The sequence below is a fragment of the Pelodiscus sinensis genome, chromosome 5, assembly GCF_049634645.1.
Source record: "Pelodiscus sinensis isolate JC-2024 chromosome 5, ASM4963464v1, whole genome shotgun sequence".
Lineage (NCBI taxonomy): Eukaryota > Metazoa > Chordata > Testudines > Trionychidae > Pelodiscus > Pelodiscus sinensis.
Window position 1 is genome coordinate 54,768,400 of NC_134715.1, and position 20,971 is coordinate 54,789,370.

Here is a 20,971-nt window from a genome sequence, read left to right on the forward strand (position 1 = left end):
TCAAAAGACCATGGAGGCAGTCTAGATGCAGGTGAAGTTTTTCGAAAAAACGCCACTTTAAAAAAAACAACAAAAAAACCCCCTGTAGTCTAGACATAGCCTTAGTGTCTTATTCTCTCCATAATAGATAATACCCACTCTGACATCACAAAATTTGTGACAAAGAGTTGCTTTCTTCTAGAAGTAAACAAGGAACATTATTAAAATAAAGCAAACACACACACCCTAAAGACTACTCTGTCTCTCTCTGATTCACTGTAGAGATTCTTCCTGGAACCTATTCCAGTCCTTTGTCCCCACATCCTTTAAACAAACAGTATTAATACACTAAGGCTTTGTCTACACTGCAGGGTTTTTGCACAAGAAGCTTTTTGCAGAAGAGATCTGCATGGACACTATTGCAAGAAAGCTCACAGAATGGCCATCAGAGCACTTGTGCTTTTTGTGATAGGCTCTTTTTGCACAAGAAACCCCTGTTGAGCATCCACACCCACCTTTTTGCACAAGAACTCTTGCGCAAAAAAGGAGTTATGCCTCATAGAAGGAGGTATACCTATACTGCAAAAATCCCTCTGTTCTGTCAATTGACTGTAGATTTTCTTGTGCAAAAGTGCACTTGAGGTGTGGACACTCCACAGGTTTTTGCACAAAAATCTTGTAGCGTAGACATAGAGGGAGAAGCGTTTTGAGGATTAATTAATAATTTTTTTTTGCTTTTAGAGTGCTTTAACAGTAGCATTTATTCTTAAATAAGCACCATCTTTTGTTGTCAGTTGCTTCCCTTTTGTCTATAGCTCTTAGATAGTAGCTTTCATAGGTGTTTGACATACTTGGTGAAAATTCTGTTTGCTCCTCAAGTACAACATCATCTGTTTTTGTTGTTGTTGTTGTTTTCTTCAGCAATAATCCCATGCAGGTACAAAGCTGCTTTAGTTTAGGAAAATTCCAGAATTTCTTAACCTTGGTCTTCACTTAAAACAGTTAAAAATCAAACCTTTGACTACAAAATTTATGCTGGCAAAATATAGGTAGTAAGTGTAGGAGCATATAGACCATCAAAAAACACTTACTTTATTCAAGGAACTGGTACATGTGATACTCTTTTGCTGGAAAAAGTTATGTCTCCACTAAGAGAGTAGAGCTATGTAGCGAGCTGGCAAACCCTTTCCAGTGTAGTCAAGGCCTTAGTGATTCTCATTACGAGTCTTGTCATAGATAGCCTGAGATAACCATTCTATTACTACTTCCTTTGTACACCTTGCTATGAGGCAGTTTGTATGTCTCATTCATTTTTGTGACACAGCTGCCAGTTACATTAAGCAAGGTTCCTCTGCTGGCTGTCTCTCTGTGTATGTGTGTGTGCACGCGTGCACACAAAGCTGACTTCCCCATAGGTCTTGCCGCTGAAGAGAGTGTAGAGAGCCTGACTGCTGCTGCAGCATTGTGCCAGGCTGCCAAAGCCACATCCCTTAGGGAATGCTGTGCCATGAGGGGGAGAGGGCAATGTGACCGTAAGAAGGAGATTGGGGATCAGGAATGGACACACACGCACACATGAACTTCAGGGCCACATTGTACAACTACTCTAGCCCAGGATGGCCCATAAGCCAGGAGTTTGAGACCCCTGCCATTAAGCATCTGTATGAGCCAGAGATCAATCTTCCCTGGCAGTAATGGTTTTTGAAGTATCCAGAGAGGGGGCAAAAATCCACCACAGGCAGGGGAATCGCCTACCTTCATGTTTTTTGCCTTAAAAACAAAGGCCTTCTGTGGCTGATATCCGTGTTCAGATTTACATTGATGTGTTCTCTTCTTGTCTCTCACAATTTGAAAGATTCAAAGCACAAGGCTGGGCCTCAACTATGTGTCTATTCAAACATTCAGAGGAAAGGAAAAGATAAGTATCTGTAGAGGAGAGAGCTCATATAGTATGTGCTCTAGAAACATGTCCCTGTCTTCTCGTGGCAAATTGACTAAAGAGATTGATTTTACAAACCCATCAGGTTGCAAAATGTAGACACTGAATGAGCTTCATGTATGGATAGAGATTGGAAGAAAGTCTCTAAAAATCTTAAAACTGATTCTGCTCTTCAATTAGTCTTTTGTTTCAGTAAGAATCATGGATCTATAGTATTTACTTTACAGCCATCCTGTAACTAAGAAAGCGTGAGACCAATCTGACTCAGATTGTACATGCTTGGGCAGAGTTTGACACACATTTCCTTTGAGGACAAATATTGAAAGATCAGATATAGAGTGATCACTTTGTGAAATGTGTTCACTCATGGGTGATATAGCATTTTGTCTTTTATCATTTTTCTGCATGAATGCATTTGAGAGTGTAGTGATTGCCTGGTTTCATTTTTGAGCCTTGCCATGCACATCATCAGAAGCAAGCTCTCCACAGAACAGGACACACCAATTCAAAGTGGCACCAGACTCTGTCAAAATAAATGCCAACCCTCCAGGCGTACCTCCATTGCTATGATGATCAACGCTTCTCACAATACAACTTTTAAGATTCATGGGTCCTGCACATGCTTGTCACAACATGTGGAGCATCTCATCCATTACATCAAGGCTGTGTCTACACTGCACCCCTTTTTTGAGTAGGAATAAGAAATCCTCCGAAAAAGGCTTTATTTTCCGGAGAATAACGTCTAGACTGGCGCTTTTCTCCGGCTTTTCCCCAAGCCGGAAAAAAGCGGCAGCCATGTAAATGCAAATGCCGCGGGGGATATTTAAATCCCCCGCAGAATTTGCAATTACGATGTGCTACATTAGCATCCCTTTTCCGGAAGGGATGCCAGTGTAGACACAGCCCAAATGTCCCAATAGTAAGAATGTGGGTGAAAACCCACAATCATTATGCTCTCAAAGGAACTCGCACAGAAAAATGATAAAAGACAAAACTACCATTTCACCTGTGGGCAAATACATGTCACAAAGGGTACGTCTACACAGCAACATTATTTTAAAATAGCTAGTGTTATTTCAAAATAACTTAGTCCATGTCTACACAGCAGGCAGTAATTTCAAAATAATGTTGAAATACTGTCAAGCTGGAGGACTACTTACTCTGACTCCTGTAACCCTCATTGTACAAGGAATCAGGGAAGTTGGAGGAAGAGTGCTCTATTTCGAAATAAGTGCTGTGTAGATGCTCCCAATTTCAAAATAAGCTACTCAATTGATGTAGCTCAATTTGGTTAGCTTATTTCGAGTTAAGCCCTAATGTGTAGATGGACCCTGTGTTACCCTAACTACACCAACATAAGCCCTATGCCTCCTGTGGAGGTGGAGTTATGATGTCAGTATAAGAGGGCATTTACACTAGCAGGACAAGGTTGTAGTAGTGATGAGCAACCTGAGGTCCACGGACCCCTCAGCTGTCCTCTTCCCCATGTGCCTCTCACACTGGGGCACTGGAGCCCCATTCTTCCTAAGCCTCCACCTCCCTCCCATAGGGTTACCAGGTAGACCCCCCCCCAAAAAAAACACTCACTTGATTGTGGGTGGAGGGGAGGGGGACAGGGAACTGGCCAGGAGGAAGGGGGGTGGGAAACAGAGTGGGGGGGGTCGGGGACCATGGGGCTGGCTGGAAGGAAGGGGGGTGGAAAGCAGAGCGGGGGGGGGCTGGGGCCACGGGGCTGGCCAGGGGGAAGGGGGGCTGGAAGCAGAGCTGTTGGGGGGGGGGGGTGCAGCAATGCTGGCCAGGGGAGATCAGGAAGAGGAACTGGCCGGCGGGAAGCAGAGCTGGGGGGGAGTGCAGGGGGGCTAGCTGGGGAAGAGGGGGGAACCGGCCGGCCGGGAAGGGAGGGGTGGTGAGCAAATTGTCCAGCAGGGAGTGGGACTGACCCGGGCACTTGCAGATCCCGGAGCGCTGCCTGTCCTGCACAGGGTCCCGGCAACGCACGAACAAGGAGGAGGCTTCCCCTCCACCTCCTTACACTCAACCGAGGGTTCCCGGTGGCAATCGCGGCCCCGCCTCTCAGCTGGGACTCTCAGCCACGCCCCCCGCCCACGTCAGGCTTCCATCCAGTGTGCAGCCAGAAAAATCACAAAATACCGGACATGACACGTGTCCGGTATTGCCTGATTTTTTTTACCGGACAGAGAGTGCAAATACCGGACTGTCCAGTACAATACCAGACACCTGGCAACCCTACTCTCCTAGCACTTTCAGAGTAGCCAAAAATTGCCTGATTCATGCTCTATCCCCAATCCTCCTCCTCCAAGGCTGGAATGTCATGAAGAGCCGGAAGAGCTGATTCATGGCATTCCAGCTCTGAGAGGGAGGGAGAAGAGCGGGGACAGAGCTTGAATCAGGTGACTTGCATGCTCCAAAATTGCTGGGAGAGAGGGGGAGGAGCAGGTACGTTCTGGACTCTGGTGCACCAGTGTATGAGAGGCACATGGGGTAGGGGAAGGGAGCAGACAGGGAAATGTAGTAAGATGAAGGCCTAAAACATAAGCCCATTCAGCACAGGCCTGGTTTGAGGCCTGAGGCCTAGCTAACAACAGACAAAACATGGCTAACATAAAGCAAAGCTAAACTGTGAGCAAGAGGCAGGCCCCTGCTCACAGAACTTGGCACAAACAGGGCTGAGAGTGCAAAACATGAATTAGTAATAGGCTCAGATGTAGAACAGTAATTGGTACTGATCGTAAGTGGAATGCACATGCTACCACCACCTCATTAAAAGAGACCTTGGTACCCACTCCCCACAAATACAGACCCAGGTTCAAAAACGCATCTAAAATGATAGAGATGATCTAATCAAACCACGAGGTACAGAATGATGGATGGTACCTAAATATGATCAGAGGGTGGTAAACCTGACACATCAGCAGTGATGTGTGATTTCTTTGTACCTGTATATTAAGTGGTGTCTTGGGGGGGACAATCTTTGGTTCTGTGTAGACTGCCAACAAAAGTCAGAAAAAGATACGCATACTGCGAACCACAATTTGTGTATTTTTTTCCTCTTTTTTTTCTAAAAAAGGCTTTTCCAAAATTTAGCCCCCTGTAGATGGGGCCAAAATTCAGAAAAAACTCCTTTTTCAGAACATTCCTTATTCCTCTCACCGAGAGGAATACAGAGATGCCGAAAAAACATGTCCGCTTCTTCGGAAACTGTTCCGAAAAAGCAGACGCGTTCCTTGGACAGTCTAGACACAGCCTTTGTATGACCTAGGGGCAGTGGAAATTTCCCTGATTGAGTTATTCCATTGTTACAGGATACATATTCGTAGTGGTTCAGTAGAGTCTACTGACATCTATTATCTGTACTTCGCTTAACAATAAACCTGGCCTGGCACCTTCCATCCTTATCTGGTTTGTGGTATTTGGGGCTTTCTTGGGATCTGCTGTGGAGACTAAGAGCACAAGTTGAGCACACATGCAAGCAGCCTTCTGGTTTCATCATCAATGAAGCCAGAGACCTGTGAGGATACCTCAGCAGTAAATCCCACTGACCGGTGGGAACACAACATACTGCAGGGTTGGGATGATGAGCAATGGCTGCAGAACTTTCAGATGCATAAGGGCCACATTCCTGGATCTGCCATACTTGCCCAGCCCAGGAACACCAGAATGAGACCTGCACTGACATTGGCAATCACATTGTGGAAGCTTGCAACACCAGATTGGTACCAGATAGTTGGAAATCATTTTGGAGAAGGAAAATTCATCATAGAGGCCATAGTCATACAAATGTGCAGGGTCATAAATAGCATCCCACTATGCAGACTTGTGACACTTGGCAATGTTCAGGGTGTAATAAACAGATTTCTAGCAACATGGTTCTCAAATAACAGTAGAGCAATAGCTAGCACACATTCCTATTTTGGTATCATACCACCTTGCCACAGAGTACATCAACAGAAAGGGCTTGTTTTCTATGCTTATGCAAGTGCTGGTGGATCACTGGGGACACTTCACTGACATCAGTGTAAGCTGTCTAGGAAAAGTACCTGACACACTTATCTTTAAGAGCACTGAAAAGCTACAAGCAGGGAGTTGCTTCTCCAAATAACAGATTATGACTAGCAATGTTGAAATGCTAATAGTAATCCCGGGGGACCCATACTTTCTCTTACTCTCCTGACTCTTGAAGCTCTACACCAGTCATCATGACAATACCCAAGGAAGCTTCAAACAGCCGCACAATGACAGGTGAATGGACTATTGATTGATCAAATGGGTGCAGGTGTTCCCACTCACAAGATTGGATCTTGGTGAGAAAAATATCCCAATGGTTTTAGGCCTGTTGTATCCTGCATAATATCTGGTGACACAAAAGGGGAAATTTGCTATTGGGGTGGAGGCAGAGCAGCTGTCTGCTGAGTTTTAATAGTCAACCACAAGGACTATCAAAAAAGCTCAAAGCAGCGCTGTAAGGCTTGGGCAAGCTTTGAAATAGCACTTTAACCGTGAACCACAGTAATGCATCATGATATATGGTTCTGTGCCTGGCCCTGAAGATTAGTGAACTGTTAGGAAGTGTGTGGTACTTGGCAAGCATTTATGAATAGAACACTGTCAATGCATCTATTACTTATATGGGACTTGCTGTACATTTATAATTATTGCACTGTGTTTGTCACTGATCCTATAGGTTGAATTATATGGTACAAGAACAAGTGGATGCTTTCACGTCTGCCACGCATGCTGCAGCACATATTAATAACTAATAAAGATGAATTATATTCCAGACAATATTGTTAAGCTAAAAGCAAATCCATATATTAAAGTTTTAATGTAACAGAACTTGAAGAATGAACCTTCATATCCATTTTAGCTACACATACAGCCACCATGGCTCTCACAGGTGACACTTAATGTTCTCCAGTGTGTACTGAGTGGGGTAGAAAAGTGATTCCGAATAGGGATGTAAAATCTTGTTTAATCAGTTAACCGGTTAACCATAATGTTTAATTGGTTAACCAATTAAAAGGGGGAGGGCAGAGGCACTGCTCCAGCCCCACTGTGATGGGGGGGGCTGGGGCAGGCCCACTATGCACAGAGGCTACTCCAGCCTGCCATTCAGAGCAGGCCCTGCATGCAGCGTGCTGGCTGCACTGGGCCCGCCATAGACAGGGACTGCTCTGGCAGGCCAGTCAGATCAACCCCTGCCTGAGTTGGGGCTTGTGGGGCTGGAGCAGTTCCCTGCCCACAGTGAATGGGGATTTGCTCCAGCTCCTACTGGTTAACCAGAACCAGTAAACCATTCACACTCCTAATTCCTAATACCGTGTAGTAGAATGTTGAACAGTGAGGAGGGATGTGCTATACTGGAGTTCACCAAAGGGAGATGAGTCCAGGAGTGTAGAACCTGTAGAGTCACAGGAATCTGCAGCATCTGTGCTTGCTGCCAGAGAAACCCCACTGTGTACTGAGGCATCTTCCTCTCTGACATCTGGGCCTTTCTACAGAGTCTGCAATAACAACTATCCAGGCCCTCTCCCCAGGGTCCGATAGTGCACTGGCTTGCAGGATCTCACTGAACACATAATCCTCAATCCTCTTATTTCTCTATTTTATCTGGCTCAGGTATTCCAAAGGTGTGGAGGAGGGAAACTCCTCATGGCCTCATGGACAGCAGCTACAAATAAAACACACTGAGTTACCATTGTCAGTATAGTCACAACAAAAAGTGGAAGTCAAGTTTCACAGCTCCATCCCATTGCTCCCCAAAGGCTTTAAACAAAACATTGACATTTGTGCTTTGGAGTGCTAGTGCTTGTGCACTAGCCATGGTGTGTATAACTTGCCAGAGGCAAGGGAACTGAGGAGGGAATTAATTGCTCAGTTGCATAAAACTATGAATATAAGGCAATGGCACTGGATACTGGGACTATTTTCAACAGATGGTGGTGATTTTAGCTGGTATCTAATTTCTGAGGATAACAAAGACACACAAGGCATAGCTGTTGCTGCTTTGCTGAAGTTGGACAGGTCCACTAACTTGTTTACTTCAATGGTACCTACAAAAATTATTGCTTACTGGAGTGGGAAAGTTTCTTACTACAGAGGAAGAAATAAGGCTACCATCCCAAAAAATCTTTTATAAAAGATTGCAAAGTACTTCCATGAAAGTTTCATTGATACCATTCAGGAGGATTCAAGGAACATCCCTGTGTACATAAACACACTAGTCCCATTCTCTCCCCCACAACTACGAACGCCACAGGTGTACAAAAACAGATGGCTCTACCTGTCTTTGTTGTACCTCTTGGTGTATGAGAAAATTAATGAAAAGTCAATAACTGTGTCCTGCTAAGGTGGGGACACTATCATTTTAATGGGAAATAAACTTGCATTCACTTGCTCACTCTTCACTGCTCTTGCTCACTCTCACCCGACTGGGTTGGGGTTTGGATTCTGGACTGGGGCTGAGGGGTTTGCAGTGTGTGAGGGAGCTCTGGCTGAGCCTGGGGTAGGCGGCTGGGGTACAGGAGCATGCTCCAGGCTGGGGCAGAGTGTTGGGGTGAAGGAGGGAGGGATTTTAGGTATAGGAGGGGATTCTGGGCTGGGACAGAGTGTTGGAGTACAGGAGGGGGCATGAGATGCTGTCTGAGGAGAGTCAGGGCTGGGGTAGGGGCTTGGTGTACAGGCTCTGAGAGGAGAGGATGGGATTGAGATGTAAGCTCCCAATGGGTGACACTTACCTGGGGTCAAAACACAGCAGGTTTAAGGCAGGCTCACTACCTGTCCTGGCCCCACACTGCTCCTAGGAGCCAACATGCCCCTGTGGCTTCTAGGAGGGGCATATGCAATGTCCGGTATTTTCTGTTTTTCAGGCTGGGCACTGGACAGAAGCCTGGTGGCTCCACCTGTGGTTGCGTGCTGAAGCTGGGCAGTGCGGGGTTGTTGTTTTTTTATTGCTCGACAAAATTTTTTAATCCACATGTTCGGTATTTTTTGGGAGACCATCTGGCAACCCTACTTCCAGGAGTGATGTGGGGCCAAGACAGGCAGGGAGCATCAATTCTGCTACACAGCCAGGGATCATGATAAACTGGGAGAGTCTCCAGGATCAACCAGCTGGTGACCACTGCTATACACACTAGTCTTTGAATAGGGGTCTTGTCAAACATTATATAGGAGGCTCTCTCTCCCAGGAATCTCAGTCAAAACACCGATGTCTGATTCCCAGGAGACTTTGCACCAAGAACTGAATCTAGTTAGAAATATTAAGACAGAGAGCAAGCACTATTGTTACTTGCCATAACTCCCCACGGAAAAAATAGAGAAACTGATGGTATAAACATTACTAAGACTGAACAGTTTCCTCAAACTGAGAAAAAAAGCATTTGTGGCTCTGTGCAAAACCACCTCATCCAGCAACTTCCACTGTAACAATATCAATATAAATAATTATCTGTTTCTACCATCTTATCAAATGTAAATATTATTTTTAAAACAGATACCTGTTCTTCCTCTTCTCACAACAAAGTGTTCTTTCCTACAGTGATATCTCATTGCCCTGCTAATCAATAAGTCTTACACTGAAGACCTTACTTGTAAAGACTACCACAAGACTGCTCACATAAATAAGAGCTACTCCTGGGAATTATGTTTGCAGGACAAGATCTCTTATTTGTTCTCTGTTATTGACAAATATTGTGGACTAGAAGATTTACTCACTGTTGCTCAGGTCCTTAAATCAAATAAGTTTTGTTTTTCTTCATTTAAATCATTGTTCTGGGCTGGGGTTAGGGATGAGGGATTCAGTATGCAGGCTGTCCTGGGGAAGAGTGGACAACCCCAGCCTTCTCTCACCACTGCAACAGCCTGGGGCTGGATGAGAAGTGCTTCTCCACAACAGCTTCAGTGGGCATAGCCAGGGGACAGATAAAAAGCAACACAAACAGACTCTCTGAAATATATAGTGGATAACTTCACCCCTGCCCTGTGCTGGCTCAATGGCATTATAGCGATCCTAGTCCCCACCTCTGGCCCTTTGCTGCCCTCTGTGATGATTCTGCAGTACAATTCCCTCTGACCAGATTCTTCCCCCCTTTACATTTTATGAGAAACAATTGAATTCCAGGCACATCCCAATATTCTGGCACAACCAAACCCTGACGTTACTTTAAGTTATGATAAGAGGAAGCTGCATCCCAAATTTGGTGGTCCTAGATCTTACCATTTGGAAGGAGCTCTTGCACAAACGGACTAACAGATGGACATTTCTAAAATATATAGTAAGATGTTGGCATCATTTTAAGAGGAGTATGATGATGACTATGGGTTCACGTGCAATGTTACTGTTCCTTTCCACCCTTGCACAAAGGATGTGCTTTCAGTTCCACTCCTGGAATACTTGAGCTAATGGGCTGAGCTGTAGAGAATAATACAATAAATAACTCTGTATCCATGAACCCACCGTTGTCAGCACAATGAATGCACTATCAAGGTCACGGCTTAGTTTTCATTCGCTGGGGAGAATGAGAGAAGAAGCTAGACTCTGATATGCAATTCAACAAAAAACAAGGCACGGAGCAGAAGCAGGTTAGGAGGGGCGTATGCTGAAATAGGATCTTATCTTGCAAGAATCCCCACTTGAAACTACAGCAGCACCGCGAACTCCTTCCGTGGCGACTTGCCCTGTGCGTTTCAAAGGGCGCGTGCAATGTTCCAGCTTGTAAACACCTGGCGCGTCGGCCTCCGCCTTTTGCTTTTAATGGCAGCCCGGCTCGTTTGCACGAGGGCAGCCTGAAGGGGACGCCGCGGAAGGTAGGACAGTTTCTACCTCAGCCCTGACTCCAGCTCCTCCTCCCGCTGTAGGAGCCTGGGGCTCGCGGTGAGTCACACGCCCGGCCCCGGCTTCCTACTTAACGCAAACTTTGTTGTTGTTCCCCCCAAGTTGCGGGGGTGCCGCTATTGAACGACTCCGGCCCCCCGAGTTGGGGGCGCTGGAAGGCCCCAGGGGCGGCAGGGGACGGCGCCGCCCTCAGGTTCCTCCCGCGCCCGAGGATTATTGCTTAACAACCGGGCGGGATTTACCTGCCGCCCCTCCCGCGGCGCCAGCTGAGCCGGAGACGCCCGCCCGCCCGCCTCTCGGCTTGGTGCTGCGGAGGCCGAGCCGGGCCTCCTCCGGCCCAGGGCACAGCGGCGCCCAGGTAGGCGCTTTACTCGCGCGTGGGGCCAGCGGCGCCCACGTGTTTGGGGGCTGCTGGGGGCTCCTCGCACCCCGTGCAGGGACTGGTGCTGGGGAGGGCGCGGTGCTTCTGCGGAGGATGGGTCCCTCCCGGGGAAATCACCCCCCCCCCCCCCCCAGCGCGCGCGGAAATGGATTGAGCAACTCGGGAGCCAACGCGCAGCCCCCCCCCTTGCGCGCAAACCCCTTTCCCCTAGCGCGGCTGCGGGGCTCACAACTCGTCACCTGCCTCCGCGGGTGTTGGGGAGGCGGGTGCAGCGCTGGGGTGGTGCTGCTGGTTCGACCTAGCGTGTGGCAGCCGGACAGGAGCGATGCCTCCTCCCAGCCCCTTCTCTGCCAAACGCAACTGCTGGGGGAGCGGGGGGACCGAGCTGGGGCTGGTGACACATGCTTTGGACAGTTTTCTATCCCCGCCTGTTGTTTGTTAGAGCTCGGGGCTAATAACCCTCCCATTCCCCAGGCGGTTGGAGCGGCTCTGCTTCTCCCAGGAAGGGCTTTGCTATTGACTCTGTCTCATTAGGAACTTGGATCTCCTCTGCCAGTAGCAACCAGCGGCTTGATGAAATTATATAGGTCACAGGAAATAATTCCAGTTTAAGCGCCTTTATCTGTTTAGATGAGGGGAAGAAAGGTTTCCCGCTTCTAATGCAAGCGGTCTGCTTTAGTAGTGTAACTTGCATGGCCTTAGCCAGGAACTTCTCTGCTTGCAGAGACATGGAGCACTCACTAACTGTTGTGCAAAACACTGGTAAAGAAAATATTAATTTACTTCAAGATGACTTCCACCCTATAAGTGTAATGTTTACATCTGGAGCGGTTATACCCCTATTTGTAAATTACACATGATGATATTGCATCATTTCTTCCTTTGGGAGCTGTTTTCCGTTTGTTTGTTTCATGTTGTAATTCAGGGTGTGTGGGGTTTTTTTTTTTTTTTGGTAAGGAAGTTTTTTTTTTTTTTTTTGGTAGGGAAGTTATCACATCTCTTTGCAGGCTATTTCCACATTTCTTCTTGTGGTTTTCAATCCCCACCCCTTTCCAGACTGAAGCATAGAGCACAATAACTTTTAATGCTAAAATGCCTGAGAATATGGACCAATTGGTCTGTCCTGATAATGTTGCTCTACTCTTAACAGCACACTGTCAAAAGTGTTAAAGATCATACTACTATGTTACGGTTCTTCTGTCAATCTTTGCTGCAGGTGACACTTAACCTTAAGGTCCTGACCCTGTACATGTACATTGTGTTGTGCCATGTGAAGACCCATTATCTTTAATGGAGCTCTGTATTGGCACAGACATCTGCTTCGCATGGAAGAGATTCCAGGATCAATGCCTATTCTTTTTACAACTTTCTGCATTTGGCAGCACTCTAGTTGTCTTCACGTTTTCTCTCTGATTGGTTTTCTTATTTTGATGGCACTCTCATCGAGCAACAAAGAGCAAGAAAACACTTAAAATAGCTAAGCATGACTGTAAAACCACAAAACAGGGGAACTTGGGAGTAGATGTTTGTACCTGAGACGACTTTGAGCATTTACAAAAGACAAGACTTCTAATGGATTGTGTCAGTTTAAGTTTCTAAATTGTAGCCATCTTCCTCCCAGCTGAGCCAGAATGGACTTCTTCATGGCAGTGCTGCTCTTTCCTTAGCTGGTTGCTGTTGACCTGGGTAAGAGCACTATGAAGGATTGGGGGTCCATTTCTCTGTCCAGGCAGGGTCTGTTTCAGTGACTCATGAATCCACCTAGTAGGGCTTGCAAGATTGGTCCTTACTTCCTGAGGGTTTGAGCATGGTGTTTCTACTGCAAGGATGGGCAAGAGGCAGCTAGTGGGCTGGATCTGGCCCATGGACACTTACTACAGTTACTGCACACTTACTACAGAGCAGCGTTAGCCACTTTAAACAGCAGGCTGCTAATTGCTATGCACACTGGGTAGGGAGGAGGAAGCTACACATGCTGTCCCTTCCCCCTAGCAAAATATCTCAGTTCTCACAGGCCAGTTTCCAGCCAATAGGAGCTGAGAAATTTTGCTGGAAGCAAAGGCAGCTGAGTGATGCTTCCTCCCTCCCTGTCTGGAGCAGACACACATGAAGCAGCCAGCCCAGCAGCCAGGCGTGGAGCCTCTCAGGTTTCTGCAGGGCTGCTGGTAGGGAGCTGCCTAGGCAAGCACCTGCCAGCCAGAGCCTGCCCCTGGCACCCCACCCCTAATTTCCTCCCAACTTGCTGCCTTAGGTACCACCCAAATCCTCTGCATCCCCTCTCTCCACCTCCTTCAGGTCACAACTCCCTACCAACCCTGCACTCCCTGCTACATCCCTCCCCTTGTCCAGAGTCCTCTCCTGCACCCATAACCCCTTCTGGACTCTGCCCCAGATCATAAACCCCTCCTTTACCTAAACTCCTTCTCCAATCCCAGATTCCCTCCTGTACCCCAGTCCTCTGGCCCAAGCTCCCTTCTATACTTCACCCACCATCCCAAACTCCGGTACCCCCTCCACAGAAGTGTGGCCCTTGACCACTTACCAAAATCTTGGAGTGGCCTGCCATTAAAAATTATTGCCCACCCCTGCTCAACAGTGTTTCCAGAGGAAATTCAGAATAAAAATCAGGTCTCTTAGCAGCAATAAATAATACTAGCAAGTGAGGCGTGTTGTTGACTGGGCAAACTCATAGGAAAGTTCAAGAAATTAAATATATGTAATAGATTTTTTTTTATTAATGTGCTTGCAAAAGGGAAGTAAAAGAACAGTTTAAATTTATGGAATTTCAACTTCAAACAGTATTTATTTTATTGAATAATTACCATACATAGTAAATTTGAATCAGAAACTCATAAAGCTTCCATTACTCTTTCCATAATTTGAATTATTTTGTGTTTTGTAACAATAAAATTTTTCTTTGCACTAAAATGACAGTTGAATAAGCAACTCAATTTTAATGTTAGCTAATATTTTTATGAACTCTAATCATAATAGTCATGACTTTTTTTCCGATGAAAAACAAAAATGATTATTTTATCCTTTAACTCAGCATATTCTGGTGTAAAAAGTACAGCATTCAGCTAATTTAAATGGCAGGAATGTACATGCAAAATTTGGTATATCTGTAGGTAATTGTGAAATATAACTTTATTTTGCACAAACAAATCCACAAACAAACTCTTGAAAATATATAGTAGATAAGTTTGGGTCTTTGACCCGTTCAAAAATAACTGGTCAGATGTCACAATTTTTTACTCCATATTTGTGTTATGTCACAAATAATTCATATATCCTAAATAGGGCCCTACCAAATTCACTGTCCATTTGTATCAATTTCATACTTTTAACGGGGATATAGCCATAGGTAGGACACTTAGCATCAGGCCCATCCAGTCCCAGCTCTGCTCCTGCCAGGATGCGGGAACTTTCCCCTCTCTGTCCGGTGTTCCGCCCAAGGTGTGGGGTCAGGAGCTTGCCCAGTTCCACTCACCTGACATTTCTGCCTTGAAGTAGAGTTGGGGGCTTGCAAGCCCCATTCCCATTCTCTGGCTGGAGTGCTGAGCAGGTGGAATGGGGAAAGCCCTGAGCACCTAGCAATGGGGCAGAGCTTATGGGGGGGCATCTGGCTAAAGCATCTACCCCTTCCTCTTCCTCAGGGGTGGCTTGCAGGGGAGATGGCCCCATTGAGTCCTGACCCAAAAAAGAATTGTGAGGGAGTCGGAAATTTATTGTAGGAGGGATACGGTACTGGCAATTTCTGTGCTGATGCTGGTGGGGTGCTATCTTCAGAGCTGACTGTTCAGTCACCAGGTGGTGTTCATCAGCTGCTCCCCTCTGTAGGGAGCAGAAAAGTAAGGGTGGCAGCTCTGTGACACTCTCCACAACTCCCTTTTGTGAAATGCTGGTTTATCCTATGAAACCTCTATAGAATAAAAAACAAATACAAGACCAAATTTCACCGGGGAACTTGGATTTCATGCTCTGTGGTGTGTTTTTCATGGTCATGAATTTGGTAGGGCCCTGATCTTAAGCTGATTTATTGGAACTGCAACAAAAAAAAGTAGGACTTTATGTGTTTCAATAGACTTAACCTTATTTATACTTACTTACAAAAACCAAGTTTCTTAATTGAGTTACTTTGATTCTGAAAATGCAAAACACAATGAAATGAAGTTCTGAAAAAAGGAAGTATACGTGATCTGATATAGATAAAGTCTTGATTATGAGTTTCTTGCTGAAATGTTTGATATTTGACCATATTCAAATAGGTGGTCAGTTGATATTTACCACACAGTTGACTGACTTGCCAAGCCAAAGCAACAGAAGAATTATTATGGATAGTGATTCCATGCTCCAATAATAAGAATATAGCAGTAGGGATATATTATCGACCAGGACAGTGATAGTGACATTGAAATGCTAAGGGAGATTAGAGAGGCTACTAAAATAAAACAACTCTAATAATGGGGGATTTCAATTATCCCCATATTGACTGGGTACATGTCTCGTCAGGAAGAGATGCAGAAATTAAATCTCATAGCTTAAATGACTTCTTCTTGGAGCAGCTGGTACAGGAACCCACAAGGGGAGAGGCAATTCTCGATTTAGTCCTGAGCGGAGCACAGGTTCAGGTCCAGGAGGTAACTATTACAGGACTGCTTGGGAATAGTGACCATAATATAATAACATTTAACATTCTTGTGGTGGGAAGAAAACCTCAGCAGTCCAGCACTCTGGCATTTAATTTCAAAAAGGGAAATTACACACAAATGAGGAGGTTAGTTAAGCAGAAATTAAAAGGCACAGTGACAAGAGCCAAATCCCTGCAAGCTGCATGGAAACTTTTTAAAGACACCATAATAGAGGCCCAACTTAAATGTATTGCCCCAAATTAAAAATCATAGTAAGAGATCTTAAAAAGAATCATTGTGGCTTAACCACCATGTAAAAGAAGCAGTGAGGGACAAAAAAGCATCTTTCAAGAAATGGAAAGGAACATAAACGCTGTCAAATTAAGTGTAAAACTGTAATAAGAAAAGCAAAACAAATTTTGAGGAACAGCTAGCCAAAAACTCAAAACATTAGTAAAATGTTTAAGTACATTAGAAGCAGAAAGCCTGCTAAAAACCCAGTGAGTCCCCTACACAATCGAGATACAAAAGGAGCAATCAAGGCAAGTGATAAAGCCATTGCGGAGAAGCTAAATGATTTCTTTGCATCAGTCTTCATGGCTGAAGATGTTGGGGAGATTCCCAAACCTGCACCATCCTTTGTGGGAGATGAATCTGAGGAACTGTCCTGGATTGAAGTGTCATTAGAGGAGGTTTTGGAACAAATAGAAAAATGTAACGTGAACAAATCACTGGGACCGGATGGCATTCACTCAAAGGTTCTAAAAGAACTCAAATGGGAAATTGCAGCACTGTTAACTGTGGTTTGTAATCTATCCCTTAAATCGGCTTCAGTACCTACTGACTGGAAGATAGCTAATGTGACACCAATATTTAAAAAGGGCTCTAGAAGTGATCCCTGCAATTACAGACCAGTAAGTCTAACGTCGGTACTGGGCAAATTAGTAGAAACAATAGTTAAGAATAAAATTGTTAGGCACGTAGAAGAACATAATTTGTTGGACAAAAGTCAACATGGTTTCTGTAAAGGGAAATCCTGTCTTACTAATCTATTAGAGTTCTTTGAAGGGGTTAACAAACATGCGGACAAGGGGGGATCTAGTAGATATAGTATACTTAGATTTTCAGAAAGCCTTTGACAAAGTCCCTCACCAAAGGCTCTTGTGTAAATTACATTGTCATGGGATAAGAGGGAAGGTTCTTTAATGGACTGAGAACTGGTTAAAAGACAGGAAACAAAGGGAAGGAATAAATGGTAAATCTTCAGAATGGAAAGGGGTAACTAGTGGTGTCCCTCAAGGGTCAGTCCTAGGACCAATCCTATTCAACTTATTTATAAATGATCTAGAGAAAGGGGCAAGCAATGAGGTAGTAAAGTTTGCGGATGATACTAAAATGTTTAAGATAGTCAAGACAGAAACAGACTGTGAAGAACTTCAAAAAGATCTCCCAAAACTGAGTTACTGGGCAACAAAATGGCAAATGAAGTTTAATGTTGATAAGTGTAAAGTAATGCATGTTGGCAAAAATAAGCCCAACTATACATATAATATGATGGAGGCTAATTTGGCTATGACAAATCAGGAAAGAGATCTTGGAATTATCATGGATAGCTCTCTGAAAACGTCCACACAGTGTGCTGTGTCGGTCAAAAAGGCAAATAGAATGTTAGGAATTATTAAGAAAGGGATAGAAAATAAGACACAGAATATCTTACTGACCCTGTATAAAACTATGGTACGCCCACATCTTGAGTACTGTGTACAGATGTGGTCTCCTCACCTCAAAAAAGATATTTTGGCCTTAGAAAGGGTTCAGAAAAGGGCAACTAAAATGATCAGGGGTTTGGAACAGGTCCCATATGAGGAGAGGCTAAAGAGACTGGGACTTTTCAGTTTGGAAAAGAGGAGACTGAGGGGGGGTATGATAGAGGTATATAAAAATCATGAGTGATGTGGAGAGGGTGAATAAAGAAAAGTTATTTATTAGTTCCCATAATAGAAGAACTAGAGGACACCAAATGAAGTTAATGGGTAGCAGGTTTAAAACTAATAAAAGAAAGTTCTTCTTCACACAGCGCGTAGTCAACCTGTGGAACTCCTTGCCAGAGGAGGCTGTGAAGGCTAGGACTATAACAAAGTTTAAAGAGAAACTAGATAAATTCATGGAGGTTAGGTCCATAAAAAGCTATTAGCTAGGGGGTAGGAATGGTGTCCCTGGCCTCTGTTTGTCAGAGGCTGGAGACGGATGGCACAAGACAAATCACTTGATCATTGTCTTCGGTCTACCCCCTCCGGGGCACCTGGCGCTGGCCACTGTCAGAAGACAGGCTACTGGGCTAGATGGACCTTTGGTCTGGCCCAGTATGGCCGTTCTTATATACTTCTTAGAATATTATTAGGTCATGAGTTCAATATGTCTCCTAATTGTGCTAGAGTTCTGTGCTATTTTTGGTTTATAATCTTGTGATATTAATGTAATGTCTATAATAAACTTGTTAAGTAGGGGAAACTGATGGATTGGAAGATAACATTTCTGATTAGGTTTTGATCTAGGGATGTAAGTGGCTAGTTGACTAGATGCTTCTTCCCCCACCTTGATGCCTCTGATAGAAGCAGTAATTGAGAGGAGCAGAAGCCGGTGCTGGGGGAAGACGGCTTAAAAGCTGGTTCCCCCCAGCACTGTCTTGGCAGGGGGCAGGAAAGGTAGGGGGATAGCAGGCACCGGGTGCGAGCCTGGAATCAGTGGATTTCTGGCTTGCACCCAGTCCCAGATGCTGCACCTCTGCTTTTTAAGTGTATTAAGAGTCGGCCAGTTCTTAATACAGTTAAAAATCAGAAGTGCAGCCGGGGGGACCTGGTGCGGGCTGATACAGCTGATTCCCAGCTCGCACTGACCCACTATGCTCCAGCCTTTTCACATTTAAGGCTGGTGCTCAGTGGGAGACCTGGCATGAGCTGGGAATCTGCTGTCTCAGCTGGTGCCAGTCCCACACTGCACTTCAGTCTTTTAAATGTATTAAGAACCACTAAGTTAAAGCACAGTGGGGGGAACCCTGCGTGAGCTGGGCATCAATTTGCATAGCTTACTTCAAGCAATTTGCATAGCTTGTATTGAGCTAAGGGTGCAGTGTAGACACATCCTTATCCAGAGTAGTCCTGTGTAGGCAGCCTTCCATTTTTCCATCTCTACCCCAATGAGCCACAAAAAACAAACGCAGATGCCAGTTCTACCCAGATACTGATCTGATGTGGCTTGTATAGCTGGACTGCTAATTAGCCCTTTGTAGAACCCATTAACCTTTCCTTTTCTATCCATAAAGGAATGAAAAGTCAGTACCTGTTTTAACTTGCAAATGGGCAAAGTGCCATTTTTTTAAAATGAAGAACAAAAGCAGAGGAAAGGGGGAGTAGAGATGAGGTGTGAAGGAAAGGAAAAAACAAAATTAAGGTTTTCAGAATGCAAGTACACTCTTGCCCAAACTTCCTTCCCCTTCATCACCAGGCACCTGCACTGGTCACCAAGGAATGATTCCTGTGGAATTTCAAACAGGTCCCAGCTTCCAGCATGGTTGGAGTTCCTCACTGTGTCTTCCTTCTCTTGCTATTCACAGCAAGGTTCTCCACCTTGGGCTCCTCCAAGGTATCCACAGTGGTATGTAGGGCACTGCTGGAGTTATTGCTAAGAATGGCATGCAGTTTGTTGTGAAAGCAGCAGGTCTCCAGGCAGGAGATTTCTTGTCTTCCCTTGTTCTTTGATCTGCCTGGCATATTTTTTCTTTGTTTTCATGTAACATTGCTGCTGATCCCTGTCATGCCCCTTTGCCAGCATCCCCTGGGCAGTCTTCTCAAATGTGTTCATATTTCTGTGCCTGATCTGTAGCTGGGCTTGCACAGCTTCTGTTCCCTGCAGTTTCAGGAGATCCAGTGTTACTTGTTACACAAATTTGCTATACAAAGACAGCTGCCAGGAGTAGGCATTCTTGGTTAGGTAGAGCACACAACAAAAGGTAAGCTGTTCGGTGTATTGACAAAGGTCGGTGAGTAGGAAAAGGCATTTAAAGAACACATGGGGGTTTTAAAGATGGGGCAGGCTTCCAGTCTCAACAATCACTGGGCAGTGGAGTTCAAAACTTTGCAATAGTAACCATTCTGTTCAGAGATAGGGACATTGTGAAACAGGTACTGGGTATGGTTAGAGTTGTCAGACATATATTCCTGTGGCATCTTAGAGACTCCGATCTATCCTATCTATCATAAGCTTTCTCCGGATCAACTCATCTGAAGAAGTGGGTTTTGCCCACAAAAGCTGATACTATATATATTTTTGTTAGTCTCTAAGGTGCCACAGGACTACTCATTGTTTTTAAAGTTACAGACTAACATGGCTACCCCTCTGAGAGTTAGCACTGCATTACTTTGACACAGTTTCAGCATGTCACATCTCAACTATCGTGCTGCATTGCTTGGGGAGGTCTACTGTATTACCATACCAGGCCACTTACACTGATGGGAGAGCAATTTTAGTGTAGGCATGTGCCTAGGTCAGTACAAATGGACCTACATCAACCTTACTGTGTATTGCAGATCAGCCTTAATTACAAAGTCTTTCTAATTACTAGCTATGTAAACTCAATCTGAAACCTGACAGTCCAGCTGTATTCTTTTTGCTGCTTACTACCAATGGGAATAGATTTTACCATTAGACTATAGCTGATGATTTTAGTTTGATATGCAAGACAAAAGAACCTTTAGCTTCCTTCTTTACTGCCCTACTGGCATTACAGCATTAATTACAATAGAAAGGTTTAAATTTTAATCTGTTACTCATTTATTTTTTAGGAGTTTTTACATCTCTACTGTACACTGCGTTTGGTGCCTCACTTTCTATATATATTTATTTAAGCAATTTATATAGCTTAATTATTATTTAGATTCCTATCTTTTTATTATGTTTAGAAAATGGGGACTCCGTCTTTGCCTCATATTACATCTCGCAGATGCATGATACATTTGGCACTTCGTAATCTTTCTCTAGTTGCTAGATATGGTAAGGAACTTTTCTCTAGATGCTGTATGTGAAGTTAGAAATATGAAGTATGAATCTGTTTATAGTTCTAAATGTGCTATCTTAGGACCATTAGTGATACTTCAGGTACTTAATGACTTGGTTCTCAAACCAATGAC

General features: G+C 44.7%; 1 protein-coding gene across 11 annotated transcripts in view; it reads left to right on the forward strand.

Annotated features, from left to right (window-relative positions):
• Positions 1-10,281: 10,281 nt before the first annotated feature.
• FHIP1A (FHF complex subunit HOOK interacting protein 1A) overlaps positions 10,282-20,971 on the forward strand; it is a 136,317-nt gene continuing 125,627 nt past the window's right edge. For 5 of the 11 annotated variants that reach the window (XM_075930049.1, XM_075930039.1, XM_075930038.1 and 2 more), the window contains exon 1: positions 10,837-11,130. The gene's annotated coding sequence lies outside the window, so the exon portion shown is untranslated. Of the gene's footprint in view, positions 10,812-10,836; positions 11,131-20,971 lie in introns of those variants that run through there. The other 6 variants (XM_075930043.1, XM_075930045.1, XM_014574378.3 and 3 more) reach the window with 3 other exon arrangements.